Consider the following 6,937-nt stretch of genomic DNA (forward strand, 5'->3'; position numbering starts at 1 on the left):
TGTAATCCACTCTGCCGGGAAAGTTCCAGAATCAATCCAGTTCACTTCGTGGTGAGTGTCAGCACAGTCCTGTCCCTGGTGTGAGTTTGAAGGAGGAGACACAGCTCAGTGACTACCTCATTTTTGAAAGACGCTGGTTTCACATTTTACACTTGGAAATGGTCCAGCTTAGACAAATGTTCCTGGAAATTCCTGGTAAGAACATGCAGTGCCCTGGTCCTCCCTGTGTACACAGTTTCTCTTCTGTGTATCCACAATTCCATGTGTTTACCATGGACCCAGAACACTCTGTAAATGCAGTGCTCATATCTGGTCCATAGTTGGGTCACCATAGACTTGGATATCCCTGAATAGACGCAGCAGCTGATAACAAAAACCTGAGACAAGCGTCCACAGAACGTCTCTTTACTCTGTAATTACTGGAGCAAGTCAAATCCTCACACACGGTGCACCCAACCAGTGTTAAAAATGTTTTTGTTCTTAGCAGAAAAAACAGTTAAATCTCTGCACGGCCGTACAGTTACACTTCCTTTCTCCAAAAAAAATCAGTTGACAATGTGGCATTCCGTTTCTTTGTCTCTCAGCAACTATAAGGGCGGCACCAGTATTGCCGATGGAGTTGATCATTACACTCAGAGAAGAAAGACAGAGGGAATATAACTCAATGTAAACAAGGACACATCTAAATTCACATAATATTCAGGAATATGGGAAAAAGGGGAAATTTTAGAGTAAGCTCCCATGTTATTTTTCTTCTGGTTCATCATCAGCAGTTCCTATGTTTGCTTTTTATCTCTCTCTCTCTCTCTCTCTCTCTTTCTCGCTGGGCATTTCTACATCCACTCAACTAACCTTCCTCTCACACATCCGACCATCTCTGATATAAATAACATTACTTCCCAGTTGCTTTCAGTTGTGATATAGGGTCACTAGATTCGAAACTTTATCTGTTTTTCTCCTGACAGAGGCTGCCGTACTTGCTGAGATTCTCCAATATTTTCAGAGGCTGTGGAAGTTTATTTCAGATCTCCATCATCCACAGTTCCTTGGTTTATTTCCCCTTTAATTCTGTTGTTTCACGAGATGTCAGCATCACCGGCAAGGGCAGCATTTGTCATCCATCACTAAATGCCGTTGACTGCGAGGCCATTGGTCAAGACAATATGGAGCCAACCTTTTTTTTGTGACACTTGGTTTCTTTACCAAAGGCTATCAGTGAAATACTAAAAGAAATCCTGATGTTTCATGATTGCTGTTTGTAAAATGAGGTTTCTTTCCAATTGTTGCCACTTTAATTTAAGTTCTATCATTGGTTCTGGTAGAATTTGAAACAATGCCTTTAGAGTCATGGCACAGCAAGTGAAATTATTATTCTGATATGAGGTTCCTATTATGAAATAACTGGAGAGACAAGTACAAGCTTGTAGTCAAAATATTTGTAACTGGAAGATTGGTCAGAAAAGAACTGGAGCCGTAAAATCTGAAGTTAACAAGGGGGCAGATGATGGCTTATTTTGGAACAGCACTGAGACAGAGCTGGAGACTGGGGATATTATAATGGTGGGTGTAGGCAGGGTTGGAAACAGAGACAATATAGAGACATAGAACAGCTCAAGGCAAAAAGAAAACTCGTGTCTGAACAGTCTTGTTCCTTCTAAGATGTTTATGAGTGAGGATTCGTAAATTGATAGAAATGAAGTGGAATTTGTGACTGAAACTGAAGATAACAGGTTATGTATTTGTTATATATAAATAACAGAAAAAACAATAACCTTCACCATCGCTAATAGAATTGACAGAAATAGACTTACCCGGAACAACAATACTAGCGAGGATAGGATAGTAACCTGCTTGAATAATCATCAGTACGGCTCGTATCCGCAACTCTAACCATGCCCAATCCCGAGAAAGCCACTATAGACCCAAGGATAAACTACTGCCCATTGTTGGAACATTCGACTCTCATGCTCTCAGATTCTGATCCATTGTTGGAACGTTCCAGTCTGTTTTTCTAAGATTCTCTTCCTCTCCCTCTCCCTGCAGCTGCTGACCCCAATCATCTTGAGGATGACGCTGCCGCTGATAATATGGAATAACAGGTTGATGGAAACCCCCTACTAATGGAAGAGGGAAACCCTTCAATGACACAGTGAGTATCCATGGAGACTGACATCAATCACAGTCAATGTACAAACAGCTCCAGTTAACCCTTTCACTACAATCCTTATAAGTCACAATAATACTTGGTCTGGTTGGGATGTTGTCATCGTTGAATATTGGGCTAATAACGTCATCTCCAACTGTAACGTTAGGGGTGAGACAGAGAGATGATGCTTTCTATTCACTAGCTCGTTGATCATAAGATGTTTTGGCAGGGTCGGAATTGCTGGGCTCCCAAGGCCGGCTGTGTCTGATAACCAGGCCCGCTGCATCCTATTGTTTTATTTATTCATGTTTAACTTTGACATGTATCTTACCATCATTTAACGGCTTATGTGGGGTTAGGCATTTCTGAGAGGGTCCTACAGTGCCATAAACAGTGTAGATACAGTCTATGCCTCGTGGTCCTTGCAAGTGCGGCTTGGTCCTGTAGAGTGACGGTCAAGCTGTCACAGTACCAGGATTCTTCGTTTTACCTTTCCCCAGTTATTGCTGGGGTCTCAGCAGGATTTTAAGATTGGAAATCTCTTCCAGCTGCTACACCCTGTCTGAGATTTCTCTCAGAATTGTCTTTTTGATGTTCTTTCCTCCTGCATTGGAGAAATGCAGTTGAGACAATCTATTTCCTGACTTTTTTGATGGACAAGTGTGTGTTTATAGGATGTTACCATATTGGCACAGTTATTTTTTAGTAGTTAAACAATCTATTCTTCTTCTTTTTTGTGTTTTGTCGGCAATGGTTGAATGAATTGTGTTTTGCTTAATATCTAATATTTTGTCCAAGCGAATTGCATCTGAAGCACAACACCTCACATTTATCTTTAAAATTTAAAAAAAGTTCCGGTCAAGACTCCCTTCGTCATATATTTTGAGATGTGTCTGCTGATTTCCATAACAAAAAGGACAGATATTCATGTTTTAATTGGTTAATTACTTAATGAACAACATGTTGCAGAAACACGGGATTTCACAGCGGAATGCACCATGCTGGAGGAGTGATCGCTCTATCTGGAATTATATCGCAAATTTAATCCACCTCCCAGATCCAGCCCAGACCGTATAAACCCAGATAAGATATCTGTTCAACATGGAGCAGGTTCAGTACAACCCAGCAATCAGTCTATGATGGAATGTAGCACAGGTCTCTCTCGTCCACTAGCTATCTGTCCAACACGTGGAGCAGTACAGTACACACCCATGCATTGACTCAGAAACATTGACAAAACTGTCTGTCCAGCATGGGGTGATATGCAGCCCACACCAGTGTCTTGCTCAATAGACGTGGACAAGGCATCTGTACAGTATGGGGATCTGTGCAGTGAATGGATCTGTAAACCTGGAACAGTTACTGTCTAAGCAGCTGTTTCCACCACTCCAGTACATTGCTCAGTAACACTGTGTTAGATCACTGCCCATAGTGAAGAAACATGCAGCCCATGCTGGAAGTGACAGGATGTGCAGCTCCCATCCATTTACAGCCCCATATGTCCATTGTGCCATGACAAGGGGGTGCTGTGGGTGTGAACGCCACTGCCAGAGAGATATGATGGGGAAGTCGGTTTAAATATCAACAAACAAAATATTTTTGTGTAAAAAAGGGAGAGGGAGTTTGAAAGACAATTTCATGGAAGATCACAGGTTTCAGAATGCGGAAATGAAGATATTTTGACAGCATCCTGCAACGTGAGCTAGTATTCCCAGGAATGATGGGTGAATGGGATATTGGAGTGAGTTCAGATGATGGAAAGTTTTGGGTGAGCATTTCTTCTTCAGCTTTGTAGCTGGGAGTGGAGTCAGCAGATTCTTCAACTCATTGGGCAGAAACTAACATTCATTTATCTCAGTGCCATTTTCATTGAGTGTGACTGAGGGATCGTCTGCATGAAGCCGGGTCAGTTTCCTGGTGTTACCTTATCGAACGCACCTCATTAACTACCCACCCCACCCCATAGTGTCCCTCTCATTGAATGCCAGCCTAATTCTCCCACCCTTCATGGCTGGAGGTAAACACCATCGCTTGGATGTCCCGTGATCCCTGGCACTGGTACCATCTTTAAAAGATCCATTAGCACGCGGTTGAGCTTTGTCAGTTTGGAGCTGCCCTGCACAGTGGTTTGAGCTCACGACCCAGCTCAATGCAGGATCTGCGGTCTGAAGAAATGTCCAACAATACAGGACAGGCATCAATAACCTTCTCCATTCTGCCAGGATAAGGGGCACCGTCTTCGCTCTGCTCCTGCACACTCATTGAAATCTGTTATAGTATCTACCCCGGACATGGCGCATGCTCAACCACTCTCACTGCTGCATGCACAACTTCTCTCTCTCTTTCTATCTCTCTCTCCACTTTACCCCCACATTATAAACACTGTATATCTGTTATAGCACTTACCAGAACAAGGCTCATGCTCCACCACTCTCACTGCTGCACGCAGCGCCTTTCCTCTTTCTCTCTTTCTTTCTCGCCTTTCCAATATCCTCACACGGTGAGAGAATAGTCTGGAGAATACCGATTATGGAATGTTCCAGAAAATGTTCCAAGTAATTTCCTTTTTCAGGAAAATGTCAGTGCACCGTGTGTAACTTTTAAGAGGAAGGAGGAGAGATGTATGTTTTTCAAATCACATCCAATTAAAATCCATCCTAAGGCCAATCATCCCTTCAAATGTGCTCTAGCATATAATGAGATTGCGGATTATTTGATGGTTTTCTCAGCTCCATGTTGCAGGAACTTTTAGTTACTCAACCCCCTGGGTTCCTGTCACTGACCAGACGACACTCAGACACTTTTACCCCGGTTTTCTTCAAGCGCCTGTTCGAGGGCATTTCCAATGGGGACGGACACTCCAAACAATATATTCCATAAGTTGTATACTTTTATGTAATGATAAGCTCATTTTATACAGACTGACCAAAATCTACACTTCTTTTATGGTTATCGGTAAGCAATAACAATTAGTATTCTGGTTATTTCACTTGTCTCACCTTATATTATTCAAGCACTTGTCTCGTTATTAAATACAATTTCAAGCCGAGAACATTTTTATCCTCAGCCGTTATCTTGACCGTTATATGAACTGCACCTTTTTCCCTTGTTAGGAAAGTTTCTATTGTCCTTTGTCTGTAGCTGTTTCTGTCTGTAATAGTTACACAGTCGCCCACTCATTTAGCTGGATGGCTGGTTTGTGATGCAGAGGGAGGACGCCAGCACAGGTTCAATTTCCCACACTAACAGAGGTTACCATGAAGAGATGCTCTCTCAACATCACCCCAACATCTTAGGTGCGCTGACCCTCAGATTTAACCACCACGAGTGGTCTCTGTTACATGAAAGAACAGCCCCATGGTCCATTGGAAATCTATTCTATCACTTTTGCATTTATTTTATTTACCTACCTTACCATTTGTTTTGCATTATGTTCCTGGGTGCTTTGGATTAGTGTCATTTTGTACTACTGCCAGCATTTCTCCCACACCGTATATTCCGGCCACATAATCCTTGACTCCATTGTTATCCATGAACTTTCTGTCTGAACCTCAAAAATATTCAATATCTCTGCCTCCAATACTCAGCGGGAAGAGATTTCCAAAGTCGCACAACACTGAGAAAATAATAAACAATCTCATCTGGGGTACGAAGTTGTTATTTTGTCTCCTTATCTGAGAAAGGATACAATTACATTGGAAGCAGTTCAGAGATGTTTCACTTCACGTATTCCTGGGATGAAGGGCTTATATTATGGAGGCTTTAACAGATTATTCTTGGAATGAGAGGTGATCTTATTGAATTATGCAAGACCTTGAGGAGCATGGATCAGGTAGACAACCATTGGGTGTTTGTCTTGTCCAAACTTGTCATTGTCATAGAACCTCTGTAGTGTGGAAGCAGGATATGCTGTCCATTTAGTTCACAGTGATCCACCCAACGGCATCCCACCCAGACCTATCCCCCTACCCGAACCATGTAATCCTGCGTTTTCCATGACGAAACCAGCTAACCTACACACCCCTGAGCACTATGGACAATTGAGCATGGTCAATTAAGTCTAATCTGCACATCTTTGGACTGTGGGAGGAAACTGGATCACCGGGAGGAAACACACACAGATACGGGGGGAATTGAAGGTTGCAATTGAACCCAGCTCCTTGGTGAAATGAGGCAGCAGTGCTAACCACAGGTCCACCATGCTGCTCCGGTACTTCTATTGGTTATATGTGGCTGACTAAAGCAATCTGTCTGACTTGTTCCTATCACTGAACCTGACCCAGTCTGAGACCTTTATTATCGGCCATATCTCCAACCTGGTTACATTTAAATTTTTTGCAAACAATGGAGGAGCGGTACTAGAAAAGGTAACAGTCGCACCCTACAACCACAGTCAGAACCGGAGTGACAAGAATTCACAAAGTGGGCATTTATTCAAGTGCGAATATTTTTCCCAGAAGTTTATGATGGCTGAATCTTTATATTATATTGAGGCTGGCTTAATCTGATTTTCCATAGACATGTGTATCAGGGATAATGGAGAGAAAAGTGCAGCTGAGAGCACAATGAGTTGAACCATGACCTACTTTACTGGTGGAGTAGTGTCAAAGGGTCGAATGGCCCACTCATGTCCCTCAGCCCTGTGTTCTGATGTTCTAATCAGCCCTTCGGACCTGCTAAACAGGAACAGATCGAGGTCACTCCGATGGTTAGTCCTTGTTTCGAAAATGTACTTGTAGAATCGAGGCTGGCTCAACTCCACTTTCCTGCTACACCCTCGTATCTCTCAAC

The sequence above is a fragment of the Chiloscyllium plagiosum genome, unplaced genomic scaffold, assembly GCF_037043375.1.
Source record: "Chiloscyllium plagiosum isolate Xiang-an unplaced genomic scaffold, Cpla_swu_hap1 HiC_scaffold_42, whole genome shotgun sequence".
NCBI classification, from domain to species: domain Eukaryota; kingdom Metazoa; phylum Chordata; class Chondrichthyes; order Orectolobiformes; family Hemiscylliidae; genus Chiloscyllium; species Chiloscyllium plagiosum.